The sequence below is a fragment of the Gambusia affinis genome, linkage group LG20 (genome assembly GCF_019740435.1).
Source record: "Gambusia affinis linkage group LG20, SWU_Gaff_1.0, whole genome shotgun sequence".
Classification (NCBI taxonomy): domain Eukaryota; kingdom Metazoa; phylum Chordata; class Actinopteri; order Cyprinodontiformes; family Poeciliidae; genus Gambusia; species Gambusia affinis.
In genome coordinates, this window is record NC_057887.1 from 19,738,275 (window position 1) to 19,757,386 (window position 19,112).

Sequence of the window (19,112 nt, forward strand, 5' to 3'; positions counted from 1 at the left end):
ATCAGTCAGATAGCCTTCACCGATCCGCTCCTCAATTATTTCACAGCCACATGAGCCTACCGACGACAATAAATCTCACGTCTTATTTCAGGCGGCTGATTTCTCTGCTAATGTCATGGATGCTACAATTTGAATGTATCAAATGCAGGTTTTTCTTCTCCAGACAACAATGTGTCTGTGGTTGAAAAATTGTACTTGTTTTGTCCAGTTGTTTGCTCTAGCATGTTCATCTGCAGTAACAGCGAAGAAAGTAGATCCAACAAGAAATTTAATACATGTAAGAGTCGTTTGCAGTAGAATCTGCAGGATTTTTTTTTTACCTAATCAAAATATCTAGAAATTTATCTTCAATATGTATTGTTTTAAATTAAGATTTATCCTCCTAAACTGCATCTCAGCAGATTTAACAAAAATATTCAGGACTAAAAACTTTGACTTTTTTGAATAAAAACATATTTAGCCTAAATAGTCAGTAAACAGGAGACTAGTACACACATTTAATAAGCAAAAGTCTGCACCTGCGTGCCTGGAAAATATTCACACACCAATTTTAGCAAAAAAAAAAAAAAAGCAAATGTGAAAATTGACATCCCCAAAACTTTATTTTTTTAACTTGAAAACTGTCAAGAAACCAAAATAAATCCTGCAGCGTGTGCGCTTGCCCAACCAAAAATATAAAGAGCAATTCCTTTCTGTCACATTCTCTGCAATTTTAAAACAGTCACTCTGAGATTTTTTCTTTTTTCAAATAAGGTGAATGCAGGTGTTTAGAAATTGACACATTTATAAAACTTTTTTTTCTTTTCTAGATATCTGTCAAACACTCTTGGGGATGTTACCGCCACTGATTTCAACCACTAGTCTGGTTTCCCGGTAATTCTCTCCTTAAAATGTCACCGTGCTAACACCTGCCTTTGCCAGCACAGGGAACTAATTCCACAGCACAGTATGCAGGCCTGACATACTGCCCTGGAACAGGCAGCCAGGCTTGCACACTGCTCTCAGCTGCCAAATTAAATGCTGTCACGTTATTGTGGCTGCAAAGCTGCTGATCCAGAGATCCGGAGTCCACTAACTCCACACACAGAGGAGCTGTAACTAGAGTCCCTCTTAAAGGATTCATTCATATTTTTTTTCCATTTACAAACTCCTGAACAATTAATTAAGCCTTTCATAAGCAGGATAAAAATGTTAGATAAACTTTAAAACAAATTAAAATCTGTTTCTTTTTTCCATCAGGTAAGGATTTAAATCAGTTGCGTGGAAAAGCATTTAAACTATTGCTGAATAATCATTGTCTTCAAAAACGTTCATCGATTCAATTTATGCAAAGTGCTACCCCCAGTTTTGAATTGATTAGCATTACAAGACTTGATCACAGAGCTTCACTTAATGTGATTAAAGAGAAAATCCATCAAAATTGATCTTTCTTAAGGATTAACAACACTGAGTCGAAAAAGAATGAAGAGAGAGAAAAGAAGAGGTAGAAATAACTGGCAGAAAAGTTTTCAGTTTTGTGCTGTGAATTAAGAACATGGAAAAATATGAGGCGAACTACACTAAAAATATTGAGGAGGTGGTGATGGGGAGAAAAAAAAATCAGAAGGCTAACTAATAACCTCTGAATATAAGCTTATGCTGTTGGTCTTTTGTAAATAAAATAACAGCCCATGAGCTAATAACGTTTCCTTTTTTATGTAATTAGTTAAATTTGCCTTAAACTCTTTGGTGTTCAATACAAATTAGTAGAATAGCTAATTTTAAACACTCTGAGACACTTTACTACCAAAGTGAACCTAATTTAAGGAGCCACTCAAATGAAAAGAAATCATGCAAAAGAGACACTAACAAAAGCGACTTGGTCTCCTTTGACTCTGTTGAAGAGGTGATGAGGCTGAGACAATGATCACACCAAATAAAAATCTGTACCAGCACACAATGGATAAAGACTGATCTCACAATCAAATGGCCAAAGAACAAGAATACAGAAAAGTACATCAGTCAAGCAGTTCATTTTTATTGTGTATTTTTCTCAAGGCAAATTGTTGCTGTGAGACGTACTCTGATCCATTGTGTAAAGTCCTGATAATTGTTCCATTTGTTCCTAACAAATGTGCTCTCACTGCACATTGGATCCTAGAATTTCTAAAAGTACTGAAGGTCGATCATTTAGAGATCAGGTCCTCTCCCATCGAACCTGTTGTGCGTTTTAGTCCATGAGACAGACACCCTGTCTACTTTTAAGGCTTAAAATGTTCCATTTTCATGAAGCTCATAGTTACATCAGTTTAGGTTGTGCTGAGTGATCTCAGATCTCTGGAGCACAAACTGACCACTTCTAATCAGCTCCACATTCTTCTCCTCTCCAGTTTTTATTATTTGCTGTTTTGTCAACTTTTAGCTGCATGTTCTCTCCATTTTTCTCCTTACAGAAGCAACACCTGGTCTGGTATTCTGTTCAGATGTGACTCCCTCCCCGGAGGGAGGCAACAGCTAAGCTCCTGCTGCTGCCATCAATTTAACGTTCTCCTTCTATAGATGATGCACTTGGCCTGGTCTTTCATTGTTTAACCTTGTTTCTCCCCCCTACAAAGCCTTTGGCTGAGCTTTTGTTGCAGCTAACTTTGCTTGCACACTTTCAACCTTTTGTCTTTAAAGTTTTGACCAATCCAGAGCTTATGTTTGCTGTGTTTCTCTCCTATTTGTACCCGCTATAGGAGCTACTACTGCCATTAACGTGTTACTCCTGGATCAATGCTGTTTTTTGTTTTTCTATTTATGCTCTGTGTTCTCAAAAATCAATCGTTTGTGGCAGATGGCCGTTCACACTGAGCCAGGTTCTTTTCTGTTAATAGGGAGTTTTCCTCTCCACTGTCGCTACATGCAGGCTTGTTATGAGGGATTGCTGCAAAGTTAATGACATAGATTGTCCACTGTCGCTACAAGTTAATCCAGATAATGAAAATGCTGCAAGTCAGTGACTAGGAAACTACAGAATCTCCACAGACAGAATGATTCTTTAAACCAATTTGAATAATACAGACAATGACTGCATTGTTTGTTGGCTACAATCAATATATTTTCCTTTTCTTCATGAAGCATTTTTTGACTGATGAGACTCCAGAGCGACTTACACTGTCTAAGTGGGAGAGCAGCTACTGTACAAGCATGTTTAAGAAATATTTTAAATCTAAAATAAAATAATTATGGAATTTAGCATCTTTTGCCAACAATCAGCAATGTTGCCATAGCTAGAATTACTAGGGCTGTCTTTGAGTGTATTTCAAAGAAAATCTCTTTCATCATTCTAACGTTGGGAATCCCAAATTCCTGTCAACGTTTCCACATCCAGCAAACTTTGACAGTCTTCCTACATCCGCTAAAGTGTTGCTAACATATTGCAGCTTGAATAAAAGTTGCAGATTTATACAAAAATACAACTTTCTTCTTAAATAGCACTTAATCGCATTTAACTTTATGTCAATGCTATTATAGCATTTTTAATTAGGATCCCAGAGTGTGTGTTCAAGCTGATTTTTCTTTTTATATCTGCAGAAACATAGAAAACAATTGGAGGATCTTTCTTTTACATGCTTTCTGTTCAGAGCATTCAGACACTAATAACTATAACATCTAACAAAGAAAGAGAAGAGACTGAAGTTGAGTAAATTCTTTAGTAAAATCATTTCAATGGAGAAAATGTTTTTTTCAAAGTGAAAGGTAAATTCTAAGGCCACCAAATCTGTTTTCTAATGTGGACATTTCTAGTAAGAACAGAATAAATCTCATCAGGGCCGTCTAAGCTTAATCTTTTTCCCTCAAGGTTGCTCACTGCGCCTCAAAAATCCTCAACCTCAATACATGCATGGAAATCTACACCATTACCAACTGAGCTCCTCTGCAGACTGTGACAGGCTCCTCTTACTTTTCAGTATACTGCTGTTTCATGCAGACCTGTACTCAGGAGAGTTTAGGTCATGTTGTTCTGGTCACTTTACAAAGTGTAGCGCTGAAGTACGATGTATTATCATGAAATTTGCTTAAAACTCATATAATTGGGTAGAAAAAAATAGCATGTTTGAAAGATGGGGGTTTAACTTTAGGCTATGAGTAAAAGTTATGGAAAATGTATACATGAAAGAATTACAGATCAAATTTTAAAACTAAAAAACCTACAAAACTTGAATGAATGAATCAAATCATAATTAATTATTCCACTGAATTTCAAGTCATATTAAGGAAGGGAACCATTCAAATCTTAGCGGTTAGGTCAGAGTTCAGGCAATTAATTCATCAGCTAGCTCAAGCAAAGAAACAGAAACCAGACCCAGAGGCGTAAAGGTTTCAGGTAATAAATTGCTTCTTTTTTGTCTTTTTGTATAACCTGTCAGTATAACCACAACAGACTGTGTTCTCAGAATAATGATTTGATAGCTATATTACTCTAGTGCAGTTAAACATTTACAACTAAAGCATGAACTGATAATGTGGAGAAAAGTCAGATTTGCGCAAACCGCTTTGCTAAAATAAAGTAGGATATTTTGGACAGAGTAATGATGCTGGTCAGAACTGGAGCAGAAATTACATTTATCAGTGTGATGCCAGAATGTTAGTGTTTGGAATTAGAGTTTTTGTCACAACTGTTCTTTCACCAACTGTTGTCTTGTAGCAAGAAGGTCCTGGGTTCGGTTCCCACATGCCCATGTTCTCCCTATGCGTGGGTTCTCTCCGGGTTCTCCGGCTTCCTCCCACAGTCCAAAAACATGACTGTTAGGTTAATTGGTCTCTCTAAATTCTCCCTAAGTGTGAGTGTGTATGGTTGTTTGTCCTGTCTGTCTCTGTGATTTTCTGTGACAGACTGGTGACCTGCCCAGGGTGACCCCGCATCTTGCTCAGAACTTTAACTGGAGATAGGCACCAGCACCCCTCCTGATCCCTCCAGGGACAAGGGTGTTAGAAAATGGATGGATGGATGTTCTTTCACCATTGTGGTATTGAAGGTAGAATGGGCTCAACCAAAAGAACTTTTAAATCTCTGGATAAGTGCCGGGTTGTTTAGTCTCTAACCTGCTACACAACAGGAGTTATTGTGACTCTCTCCTGCCAAGTGGAAAAATCTTCATAGAAATATTCATTCAATTAACTAAAATTCCAACTGAAAGCTTGTCTCATGACTTTTGCCTCGGGTCTTTATTGTCGTCTGCATTAATATCCCAATTATTCATTCTAAAGTTGAGGCAATAACTCTTATGCAAAGTTTATCACTAGTCTGAATATTTTTGTCTCATACTTTTCTCATTCCAATTTCAGACATGGAAGTAAACATAACCATTATGAGCAACTAGCTTGAGCACAACTGAAGAAAAATATGTAAAATCAATAATTCATGCCCTTAAAGTTAAAATAGCAATTTCAGCTGGTTGTAATTGGATGGAACTTAATGAATTAACAGGCACAATGTGGTTCTTTAATGCTCACTGAGATAACTGTTTTTTGTCCACTATCGCAAGAAGAAAAATAAATACATTTACCAAAAATGACAGCAAAAGCTCAAGGAAAGACATTTTTGTGAGTTTGTGCACTATTTAAAAAGCATTCAAGTGTTAGAGTCTGAGCCAACAGTTACATGTTTGCTCATTTCTTTTGAAAAACAATAGCAGCAGTAAGCTGCTGAAACACTCAAACACCCGGACACATGCTGTGGTTTTGAGCACTCTACTTTCACAGCTCTTATAAAGTTTTGCGTGTCATTATATTTTACACAAAACAAATGAGAAAACATATTTGTGCTCCCTCTTGGCATGTAGCAAAGGAAATGGGGACAAAAGAAAAAAGGGGGGAGACAAAAAAGCATCAGTATATTTCCAAGTCGCACTGCTGTGCATTGTCAAAAATTTTTTCTCTACAATAGTTACAAAATGCAACTAATTGGTCACAGCCTGGTGTCTTGATATAGCTTAAAACAATGAACAAGTTAATAAGAATGAGTTACTTTTAACTCTGGTTCTTTTATGCTACAGAACCAGATCCATGTTCAAAAAGGGCTCATGAGTTCAGCTGTGGCAGTAAAAGCAGAGGAATGTTTTAGAGCTACTTTGTGAAGCAGGGCATCAATTGCAGGACATGAAGGCAGCACTACTGGTATTGATACGACTGCAAATGTGTATTTAATTAGATACTAAATATGCATATTGATTCTAAGAATTTGTTTTGATGAGCAGGGGTGTGTTTGCCCATTGCATTTACTTGTTTTCCAACAAGAATGGGTGATTAGAGTAGAAATAAATATCCTTTATTATCCCACAATGGGGACATTTCTATGCAACAGCAGCAGAGTGACAGACAATCAAAGCAAGTAGGTTCTCACAAAGACAGAAATATACACTGTATAAACACAGAATACAAAATGCTGTGTGGTAAGGGCAAACATTTGACATAAATACTGTGTAGTTCTAAACAAAAAAGTGTCTATAAATGATGTGCAACTGAATATCAGCAATGAACTCCACAAATCTGGTCTACTGTTTACTGTCAACAGTAAACAGTATGGTTTACTGGTGACAGAAAACCATACATACATATCAAAGTATATACGTACCAATACTTTTGCTAAGCACAATAAGGGCTCTAATACCTGTGCACATGTATTCATAAACACATCTTCAGCATTAGTCTAAATCAGTAGAATGTTCCAAAGACATAAGCTGTATGTGTATATTTTTTTTTATTAAATGCCTAATCTATCAGGTCTTAGAAATTGTAAACAAGTTGCTCTGATGTCCAAATTATGAACACACGTGACAGATTGTTACTGTTTTATATATGAAAAACACAACAGAGATATCATCAGCTAGCTCCTTGATTTCTATCATTTTAATTTATCTTAGCCAACCTAATTGTGTAAAAGTCTCCAGAAAACACAGCCAGAGCACATGACAAGATTAATTATTTTCTGGAAACAAGGGAACGTTGCAACAAATCTATTCTCACTGATTCCCTGTTGGTCTCAGAAGACAGAAAAACTTAAGTTAAATGTCTCTACAGTTACTGGATTTTAACATTTAAAATAGTCTCTGACACTGAGTAGGGAAAAGAACCTCATCTTAAACGTGACCATGAAAAATGAGATGACAGAGGATTTCAGGAGTTTCCAAGTTCCCAAAATGTCAAACTTCTGATTAAAGTGTTGCTGAAACCACTTATCATTTAACATACAAGGGCTCATATCGGTGACTTCAGCTCGTTGCGGGAGGGCCTTCACGTGTCGGATCTTTCCCAAAAGCACTTGGAAAAGTTAGTAAATGACTATGGGACTATTTTAAGCCTCCAGAGATCCAGTTTTAACTTTTCTGGGACTACATTTTATGGCTGGGCAATATTTAGCCAACTCGACTTGTCAGTGTGAAGGAAGAGTGAATGAAAGACATGGGGAGAAGCGGGAGAGGGGAGATGGTGGAATCAGTTTGATGCCAAGAGCTGCACAGAAACCCTGATTAAATGCCTCCCCTAACTCACAGGGACCACTGATAAGACCAATGCACTCTGGGCGGTGTGTGGATCAGCGTGTGTTCTCTACCCAGAAAGCAAGGGTTGTGTCTTCGCACATGCAAGACCTGGACGGTGTGTGATTCAATGTGTGTGTGTCCCAACACCAATTCTCCTGTGTAAACATGCTGACCTGGCACAACACCAGGAGAGACTTTGAAGTTGGCAATAGCCACAGTAATCTCACTCCTTATATCTCTCACAGACTCTCGCACACGCACACACACACACACACACACACCGCTAAGCTAGAAGCAAGACTTAACATTGGTAACCTTCTTCTGGCTAAGCATGTGGCTGCTAACACAGACAGGCACCCACACATGCCAACATACTCATTATCTATATATGAATGCCTTTGTCTGAGACATACAAAGATAAAACAAAACCTCAAACAGAAATCCTAAACAATCCCCCTCTGGTTCTGGTTTTATCTGTTCAACATTCAATGGAATTCTCTTGCCGATTTTTTCCCCCCCCCTGGTTTTGTAAAATCTGATCAGATGTGACATAGCATATGCTACCATGGGAAATATCCCTTGGGCAACAAGAGCAATAAAGAAAATTCATAGCAGAATGACATCTATAAAATATGTCTTATTTAAGTGCTGATTCGCAATTTACAGATAAATGACATAATTTCAGGTATCTGGAAGGTCTTCACATATTTTCTCTCTTTCCTCTCCGAACTGAATGTAGAAATTCATGTTACCTCACAATAAAACTGCAAATTTAAGGGAATCTAAAAAAACAAAACCTCAACCTAGTTGTACGCTGAGTAAAAATGATTTCTTTTTTTCAATGACCATGTCCAGTTCTCTCACTCATTTTTGGTAGCCTTATTTTAAGACACTTCCAAATACAACACTTGGGCTCATTTTTTGAAGAATTTATGTTTTTTTTTTGTTTTTTTTTTCCCCAGCAGCAACAGAGAGCATCAGGTTTGAAAGACAGTCATGGCCAACTACTCTTTTCGTTATATTTTAGAGAGCTAGGCAGAAGAGATATTAGCTCATTTCCATGAAACTGTCATGAAACTTGAAATGTTGCTGAAAAGAAAATGTAAATGAGGCAGATTTCCATGAACAGGTGGTGAAAGAATATACAGGTGTGTGGGGTGTTGTCAGGAGGAGGTGATACAGGATGTATTACACATAACTGTGACAAAAAATGTCTGTTATTTCTGTGTAAGGTCCAAAATAAAACCATAAAGAACCACAAACAGTGTTCAAACAAAACCAATCATCTTTAATATTATTGAAGAAAAAAAACCCTTTGTATTATTTTTTTATTTAAATTTTTTATTTTACTTTAGTTTGGGACAAATGCTACTTTTGTGACCGGGGTGTGTACTTTGTACAATGGAATTCTGAAGCAGAATAATACTAACAAGCGTTTGATATAACTTTATATCAAACAGCAAAAATCAATCAGTTAATTTAGGCACCAGAGTTTTTGCATGACAGATACATGCTGTGATCGGTTTATAGCTCTGACGTAGCACAGACAAGCTGGGACCTTATTTTGAGTCGGGGGTTCTTCTTCCCAGCTACGTATGTTATTCCAGCAGAGAGCACAGTGCATATCGCGCTCTATCGGAGCTGCCCCCTAATCTTGTTCTGGACCACGGGCTCAGTGGTGCCTGTCAACAGCGGCTAAAAGGTGAGACGAGCGGTACAAGTACAGCAGATACTAGTGGTAGTTACTTCTAATACTGTACAGAGACTGTATACTACAGCAGGCAATGACATACTATACCGATACCAAACAGAAAATGATTTCCTCATTCCTCTGAACACCAAAATCAAACCTTTTTTGTTAGAAATTATGATAAAGTAATTTAATTCCAACTAATTAACAATTTACAATCTTTTACAAAAGTCTGTAAAAGATTTATATTCTTATACTGAAAGTATGGACTACACTACATAGTCCAACAGAAAAAAAACGTTCACAAATGATCTGCACAATTGAATCACACAACAGTGCTTAAAATGCAAAAACACCTATAAACATATCTATGATTTGAAAGATGGAAGATGATGACAAAAAGCTTAAGTTACTGCAATTACTCGTAAGCTAAGTAAAAGTGAGACATTTTTATAACACAAAGGTGGACAAGGTTATCTAGCCTGAACTCTGCCTGACATCCAGACTTTTAGCAAAACAATTTTTCTTTCATAATGCCATTATCTTAACAACATTGTTGAGTGGTGTGCCATAACTTTCTATTTTTGTTGGAAACAAGAGAAATGAGGGTAACTGGGGCAGAGGTGGTGTGTCAAAACAGTGAAAGGAAGAGTGACTCGAGTCACTGGAACTTTCTCTGCCACCTTTTCAGAGACTGTTATAGGAAAACATGTAAAAACGGCTGCATACCTTTAGACAATAAATCATGAATCAGCTCATAACTTAAAACATCATTTGAAAGGTATCAACAGTTGTCATACATAATGTGACTAACTTAGGCAAAATCTGTGGGGGAAAAAACACAATGAAGGGGTTTTGTACCAGAGTTTTGATCAACGGTGTGCACATGTCTGTTCCACATATGTATTATCAGTAAAAACACAGTATCCTAAGCCTCTCTAATGATTTTCCTTCCACCACTGCTCCTAATTTACTCATAGGCTTTATGTCACCAGCTTAGTGTGGTGATATGAAAGCTACTGAGCTTAACGGATGTCGATAGCTTTGATTCTTCCCTATACGACATGTGCATACTTTTGTGGATGTGGTTTTTTTCCGATGTTCAGCCACATAATTTCCTTGCATTTCCTTTAAAGTACTTTTTGATTGCGCTGTTCTCCATTAGAAATGCTACAGAGACATGCTGGCATACATTTCATCAAATAATGAGAATAGGTGGAGAGTTCAGCAAAAATATGAGGGCATAAAAGGCTTGTGCAGCTTGGTATTGTGATGGACAACAGCTTTGGCAGACAGCAGTCTCCTTTCATCCTTTAAGCTATTTATTAAACAAATTAACAATTTACATTATTTTAACCTAGAAGTACTGTGAGTACAGTGAGGTAAAATGAAGTAATTTTTTAAGAATACTTCTCCCAGTTGTTAAAAATTGCAGGAGCACTGTGCAAAAACGTTTACTTCAATGCCATTATTCAAAATCATCAATACATGGGAAGGCTCCTAAGCTGAAAAGCTCATATTAACTCTGGGGGAGCTGCAAAGATCTGCGTCTCAGGTAGAACACTCGAACGGCAAGATCTCTGTCAATTAATTTGTACTCCATAATTAAATGGACGATAAGTAAGAAGAAATTAGCTGTTGAAACAAAGCCATTGGAAAGCCGTGTGCCAACAAACCTGGCAGTGGCAGCATCAAGGTCTGGTTCAGATGCTTTTCTTCAGAAGGGACAACAAAGATGGGCAGAGTTGATGGTAAATATAAATTGAGCTCTAAGCAGTACAGTGAGTGAGGGGAACCCATTAAAGCCTGAAAATAACTTCAGATTACAAGGGAGGTATTATGTTGAACTAACTTTTTTGAGCTTTATGCAAGATTTAATGTTTTGTCCTCACCAAAATATATCTGGAGTGTTGCTTTGATTCTTTAAAGCCTGTTTGAGGAATCCTTGAACCTTAGCTGGCAAACATATTTAATTTCCCTTTGGGATCAATAAAGTATTTTTTAATTTAAATTTGAATTTGAATTTGAATTCAGGGGTTCCTAAGCACATACTTTCCTTTTCGTTTCATTGTGCTTCAGCTGTTGCAAAGGAAGACTGAGCAAAAGATTTTATCTTTGGCTGTGGTAAGCTGGAAAACATACACTACAAAAGACTTAATGTTTTAATTGTAGAGAATGGGTGATTTTACAAAGTACTGACTCTGGGAATGGAGGCTTCAGATTTATTGTGTGAAAAAAAGTAAATGTAGTCTTTTATCTCACAGCTTTTGCTTCTTTGTGTTGGTCAATAACAGAATGTAGTTATTGAGCTTCAGAAGAGCAAATCAGTGACTATCCGCAGAAAATACAGAACTGTGTTAAATTAGTGTATAGTCATCACTCAGACTACTTTTCATTTGAGTCTGGTACTGAGGAGGTTTAGGAGACTCTGATCAGATAGAAAACTTCTTTGGGTATTAAGTGGGGCAGAGGGCTGTCAGAACTTTTACCACACAGGATTAAAACTGACTTAAATTAATCTTACCATGGCACTCTGTCTCATCAACAGACAGCATATCCAGCATATCCAACTACTTACAATTAAAAACCAGAGAAAAAGGAAGAAATCCCAGTTATGTTCAGTATGGAAACTGGTGCTCTAATAAAATCTTGGATAGGGCAGTAAATTAACATCTTGTTGCCAGTTCCTTCATCCTTTTAGCTTTTGGTTTGGTTTTACAATCCATTTTTCTTTCTTATTTACTAATTACTGGAAATGGTTTGACAATTTATAGTGCCCTTTATGAGGAATAAACACAATAAATAACTGGTCACAAAGAAAAATGAGCAAGACAGCTTTTGCTATTTTGTCTGTTTTGAATTTCCCTGCCTGGGTTGCCAGATATGCAGATTGCAGTCTGTATTTTGGCCAGCAGGAATATAATCTTGTAAAAACCACAAATGCCTTGAATGTTTTGCTGAATTTGTATTCATTTCCCTTACTGATATAAATTCAGACCAGCGCCTCGCTCAAGAGTCTGTTGACAAAATGTCATTAGGATCCAAATGCAGAGGAATAAAGTTGAAGAAACTTGAGCCAGTTTGAACTGTGTATTTTAAAATAAAGCAAATATTAGATAAGGTGCTCCCTGACTTCAATCTTGACTTTTATTTGCAAGAAAATAAAACAATCACAGCAAAGAAAGGCGTTTAATATGCTCCCCGGATCTGACTGAATTTCTAATTTCTATAAAAGGCTGAAAAGCGATCTTAGATATTTCCCATAAAGACCCCATTGTATGTGCCTTGAAAGGTTGGCTGACACAAGCTTGGAAATAATGTTTGGCTTTCACCACATGCCCTTTCATCTGACGGGAACACTTAAAAGTTCATAAATCCAAAGAATATGCCTTTAGTTAAGATGCAGCTGGTGTTCACAGAAGCCTGACTAACTCAATAAGACGCATCTGTACAAGCTTGTTGTGAGCATTAGGACAAATATATATCCCAGAAGAGCTGCAACAACAACAACTGTCTGGTGAAGCTTAAAAGAAGCACTTGAGTAAAAAGCTCTTCTCATCAGGGGGTGTATTTATGCAAGCGCATAAAAAAACTCAACACTTCACATACATAAAAAAACTGCTACCATTGGGTAAAGAGAGAGGTGTTCGGGTAAGCAGAATAAATCTCCAACAGCATAAAATGAACAGATAGAGAACATATGCCTTTGGTGTGCAGAGGGAATTGCCTTCTCCCTCTGAGGACAGCAGATTCCTCTATGCTTAGCCTAAAACTAAAGATCTCAGCCTGATTCTACAAGTGAGCCTAACTCACTCTGACACCTTTCTAATAGGTTGTCTGGAGGGGGATGAGACCAAATGGAGATATCACAGGTGCCACACAATAAATGTAAAAAAATAAATAAAATAACAGCTTTAAAAAGGGCATTTATTGTCAGTGAGCAGGTGTAGCTTGTTTTTGTCATTAAAATTATTTGTCTCAAAAAAGAACCCCAGCAGACATTTACACAAACACTGCAAATTAGCATCAAACAAACAGGAGTGACCTAAAATAATCTGCTTAGGCATAGAAAAAAAACAACAATAAACTATTACAATCGTGCCAATTTATTGAATCTCAGCAGCAATTGGCATTTTTGATCAGAAAGATACAGAAAGCAGCTTTCTTACTTAAAAGGCCTAATTCCTGCAATAAGTACAAAGTAACAATGCAGCAATCCACTGGCTGTGGACCAGAACCATCTGGTCTCCTCATTGGTCGCTTCACTGGACAGGAAAGCAGCTGATTAGCCCCTGAAAAATCTGAGATTTGTGTGGTCAGTGAACACACCATACCTACGATGCTAATTCCCAACAGCAACTGCAAAACTTTGTGCCCAACCACAAAACTCTAGGATAGTCAGATGCCATCCATACCAGTTATGCAGTTAGATAAAAGCTCACTGCTGCCTCTTTTGCTCCAGGAAAACTAGATTTATTTTTGGCTTCATGCACTACGATCAAGTTTCTTTTCTTTTTCTTTCTTTCAATATCCTCCAACGACATATGGAGGATGGTGGAGGATTTGTTATAAAGGAGTAGCTGCATGGCCAGCTGCTAAGAGGACTGCCCAGCTGGCAGTTTTGGTCAAGCTGAAAACACAGACTGCGGTGCAGTGAGAGATGGAGGCTGAAGCAAACAACCAGACTATTTTTGGGTTTCTTGAATGACAGAATGGTTCACAGAAACTGCTGTGTTTTTATTCTTAATAGTCTCTATAGCAGGATATCTCAATCCAACTGGAGGCATTAGTGGGTGGGAAGCTTGTGTTCCTTTGTTCATTTAACAAAGTGGTGGGTTGAGACCCGATGTATCGAAAGTAAAAGAAAGTAACAAGTTAGTAAGAGACTAAATGCATAATGGAGGACACATGTAAAGAAAAACTCTATTTAATATTATCCAGAGAAATTAAACAATGTTTTATTCTTTAGTTTGAATCTACATGAAATGATGATTTCATGATGCTTAGTTTTGAAATAAAGCCAAAGCAAAAAAAAAATCTAAAGCAAACACAGAAACATTGATGTATGTCCGGCTGTAGCTGGTCTCTCATTGGCTTCAGTCTTGTCTGACTCAAAGTCTTGTCTTGGGATTAGGTGGTCTTGACTACAACATTGAGATGTGTTATGTATTTGTTACATCATCTCATCTTTAAAGCAAATCCAACTTGGGACAGAACCTTACTGCCGACAGAGACAGAAATCTTTTCTAATTGGCAAGGTGAAGGAGAGTGTTGCCCTCAGATCCCCTTTCCCAGCAGAATGTGACAGCTCATATCCTGTGTAATTACTATGTGCATGTCACTGGGTGCTGTGGGATCACGGTGTTTCTGTGGTGAAACTTTTATTGACTCATTGGGAACTATTGCCCTCAGCTACAGCGCAGGTGTGAATTTCAGACAATCCAGACTGTGAGGCGTGTGTGTGTGTCTGTCATCAGTGTATCAGGTTATCCGCTCTGTCAGTAAGGCGCAGATCAAGGTGACGGTAAAGAAACCTGAGTAAGGCTTTACGATACAAAACTAATCCCTAATTCCAAATACTTTGCTGACTTTTCTTTAATTGTTGAGTCTTTTTCCAGAATGTAACATCCGATCAATATGATACAGGCATGTATCATATTAGCATAATAAAGTCCAATAATTTGCCAGAACTTTTTTGAAAAATGTCTCTGCCAGCTACATAAAAGGGAGTTGTTACAACCAAACAGCATCTACAGAATCAAAAATCCTTCACTAATAATAAATACATCACCCAATACTTTCATTGTTTTTTTTCTGGAGAATACTTTAATGTTGTTTTGCTACAAAACAAGACTCATTTTCTTTATGTATTGTTCAATCAATGACTGTAAGAATCTGATTATTAGAAAAATTGATTGTTTTAGGAGGTATAATTGCAACATAATAGATCAAATAGAATTAAATTGTCAAAAATAGAATCTTCAGTACCAATCTATCCAGTAATTTAAAACAGTGAGATATAAGCTCTCGCATATGCTAACAACTATGATCACTACTCATGTTGAAAAACAAAAAAAACCACCAAAAAAGGAGTGAAAAACTAAACCCAGTAGAAATGAATTAAATACATTGCAATCCCATTGATCAAATCAAAAAACCCTCCCATTAATTCAGAGGTTAATCTTCAGGGATAACATTATGAAGCACCGCTCCCTAATTGTGAACCTTGGGACCCAGAAAAGCCGAGGCTGCCCCGCACAGCGGAAAATTTCTCAAGCTCAGTGATCATGATTAAGATCTGCTGCACTGACATGAGCTAAAATAGAAGTAAACCAACACTCTGCTCATAATTAGAAGTCCTCATTTTCAAAAGAAAAATTGTAAAAACATTTCTGAATCTACAGTAAAAATGTTTCTTTTTTAAATACAGTAAAACTTGAATATGAACTTTTATGTTGATTTGAAACTAATACACCAGTGTTCTAACTCTCTCCCCAGTCAAACTTATTCCTTTAAACAAGAACTATTCAGTTGACTTTTTTATTATTATAAAAATACTTACAATTAAAGGCAGAACAAGAAGTCTAACTATCCAACCAGATCTATGCTGGATTAGTTTACAGAAGCATATTCAGATGTTAGAATGGCCCAATCAAAGTCCAGATCTAAATGTATTTGACTATAAAGAGCAGGCTAGAAAAAGTAGGTTCACAAATACACTATAAGTTATTTTCCAAAGAGGAGAAATAATTGAATCTTTGGATATGCAAAGCTGGTAGAGATACAACCAAAGACACTTGTGGTTGTACGTGAAGTGAAAGGAGATTCAACAAACTGTTGATAGGTTTGTTAATAGAAATGCTTGGCACATTTTTCAGACTTTTACTTGTTTCCTTTTTCATCCACTCTACATTTAGGTGCTACATTGTGTTATCTACCTCAGAAAATCTCAACGAAATGCATTTTCAGCAGGAGTTCTCTAGTTGTTCAAAAGTTTGTAATGCACAAGTGAGAGAAAGGGTTGTTTCATGGAGAAATTGTGACAGAGAAATTCTTCTGCACTTCCAAATTAAAAACATTCAACCAAAGTGAAACATCCCATCACACTGAGTCACAGAAGTGTAAATAGCCACAGTTATTTGGATCGAAGTGCTGGTTCCTCTCTCATCCAGCGTGACTAACTGGATTTGACACAGTCAGGGGTTGACGGCTCCCAAGTTCACAAAGCACATTCTGTCTGCCTGACCCCCCTTCTCCACGCACATTTACAAACACACGCACACATGGAGCCAGCACACGCTATCCTGTTTGGCATCACACTCTCACGCACACACAGGTAGACGGCAGTGTCACATAATCCACTGGGTAAACTCACCAAGACACACTGACTCTGCTTCACTGGGACACAAACAGAAGCATGGTGGACTCATGGGTTTGTCATTACTGATCAATATATGGCTAATCCTGTTTGAACAAACCATATAATTACACATTATTAAAAGTTCACAGTGAGGGCAGGAGCGTAAGAGCAAAAAAGCAGCATCTGTGAAGGACAGCCTACATTTGAAGTAACCACCAACCTGGAGTCAACTTTAACTTTCTGCCCTCTTTATCTGACCTGCACCGAGGAGGCGACAGCTTGCCGTAATTTAAACTAATCGGATGATTCTCTCACTCCTCATAATCCAAGACCCAAAGGCTGGCGTAGGCTGATTTTGACGGGACTGCTGCGGGAGTTGAAGACGCACTGGCGAAATGATACTGCACATGTTGGGGAGGCAATCGGGAATGTTTAGGGTAAAAGAAAAGAAAATGTCAAATTCTGCACAGAAGCTCGTTCAGTTTGAGAAAAACAGAACATATAACCAGGTTACTATGCGTTATGATCTCATGGAAGTCGGTGTTAATTGATAGGTTAAGAGGTGACATTTAAGACGAGCATTGCATACGAATGCGCTGACTCGCGTTGAATTGAGTGGATGTCATTTGAAGCGTCCAAACCAGGAGAGAGAAATCCAACCAGACGACTTCAGCACCACGGACAGCGAATCCTCACATCTACCTAAAAACATGCTTTCAGCCGCCACACTTTTCTACGCCTAGTCTCACATTAATGCGTCTTTTCCTCAATATGACAGTATGAGTCTCTTGAGTAGCTCCCTTCTCTCACACACAAGTGCAAATTCTTAAAATAAAACAACAAAAAACCAAAAACAAACATAGACCTAACACAGAGGGTTAGATATGAAGGCTTTTGATCAGCTAAAAACAATGAAAGCAGCAGCGAGACAACATGCCCATTACTTAGAAATTGCAGCTTGCGCTTTCTAAAGTCAATACTGAGCAAACAGAGAGCTTTCCCATTAGGGAATATGGGTTTAAGAGGGATACAGCGCAGGACTTACCGCGTTATCCTCGTCGAAGCCATATGTTTAACATTCAAATCTACTTTTCCACACACTGTTGCTGTCCCCCTCGGTCGCAGGAAAGAGGAAATCCAGGAAATAACATCCAGCACAACTAATCCAACCAACCTGCTCGCTTGGTTGAACGTTCACCCTACTTACTTTTTCTATTAATTTTTTTAAAATTTATTTTTATTTTTTTTCTTGGGAAGCGGGTAAATATTCCGATGACGGTGCGTTCAAGACGATGGAACCGGTGTCTTACATAGAAGTAGTAATAATAATAATAATATAAAATAGATGGCAGCAACGTTTGGTGCTCTAATAAAGTCCGTCTCTCTTCAAGTGTTCTTTGGTTTAAGTCTCCGCTGCGGGACTTAGAGCGCTGTAGGAGGGAGACAGAGCAACAGTCTCTAGTGTTCCCCCTTCGCTTCCCCAACCGCGGAGTGAGACAGAGAGGGAAGGGGCGGGGGGAGGCGCAAAGAGTTGGCGAACAGCAGCGACATCAGCTGAATGAAGAGAGAGAATGTGTATTTATATATATATAAATATATATATGTATGCGTATAAACGCCGTCATGCGTTCATCTCAGGAGCCTAAACTGCACAGATGACGAATGTTGCGCCGTAATCTAAAAACGTCCACAGCAAAAGGCGAACGGATTAGCCGGTGTCCGCTTCACTCTTCACCGCTTCGCTTCTTTGCGCAGAGAAGGAAGTGTGTATGTGTGCGCTGTGTTACCGAATTCTTGCTCGTCAAGCTACTGCTTTGGATTTAAATGCATATTGTCTGCGCAAAAAAAAAAAAAAAAAAATGACTAAGAGTGATGGATAAATATACATTGTGGAAATTATCTTTAGTTTTTTTTTTTCGTCGTTGTTGTTTTTTTGTCTTTATTGTGCTGCCAAGACATTTGCTGTACATTGCACGGTGTTCCATTCAGGAGCAGAAAGACGCACGATGCAAACTCATGACTAATATTTGGATTAAATTGCGACAATAATTTATTTCAGGATTTCATCCGTTTTCAATAAACTTTAATGTTTAATTTCAACTTTAATTTATCTGAAAAAGAACTAAAATATCATATGAATAAACACTGCATGTACAATACAATGAAACCGTATTGTACAGTTTGGACTCTGAATTTTAATTATTTGAAGTCTAGAAAAAGGGGATGTTTAGAATGATCAGCTGTGAATTCCACCATGTAGCAGAGGGTGCTTGATAGATATGTGAGATAATAAAATCAAAACTGAATCCTGCAACATGACAATGTCTTAAAACATGCCTGCAAGTCCATTAAGGACTGGTTGAGAATTAAAATAAATATATTTTCAGCAAAAGATATGATTTATCTTTTGCTGAAGGAGTAAAACAAGTTGCGTTTTTTTAAAACTCAACAGGAAGATTGAGGGTGAACATTTCCTACAAAATAATTGAATTTAGTTTAAATTTAATGAGCTAGTGGAATTATTTTCAACTATTACTACCTAAATAGTTTCGACCTG

General features: G+C 37.6%; 1 protein-coding gene across 2 annotated transcripts in view; it reads right to left on the reverse strand.

Annotated features, from left to right (window-relative positions):
* LOC122823053 (protocadherin-15-like) overlaps positions 1-18,167 on the reverse strand; it is a 214,907-nt gene extending 196,740 nt beyond the window's left edge. For both annotated transcript variants that reach the window (XM_044102283.1, XM_044102282.1), the window contains exon 1: positions 17,601-18,167. The gene's annotated coding sequence lies outside the window, so the exon portion shown is untranslated. The remainder of the gene's footprint in view (positions 1-17,600) is intronic.
* Between the last annotated feature and the right edge of the window lie 945 nt (positions 18,168-19,112).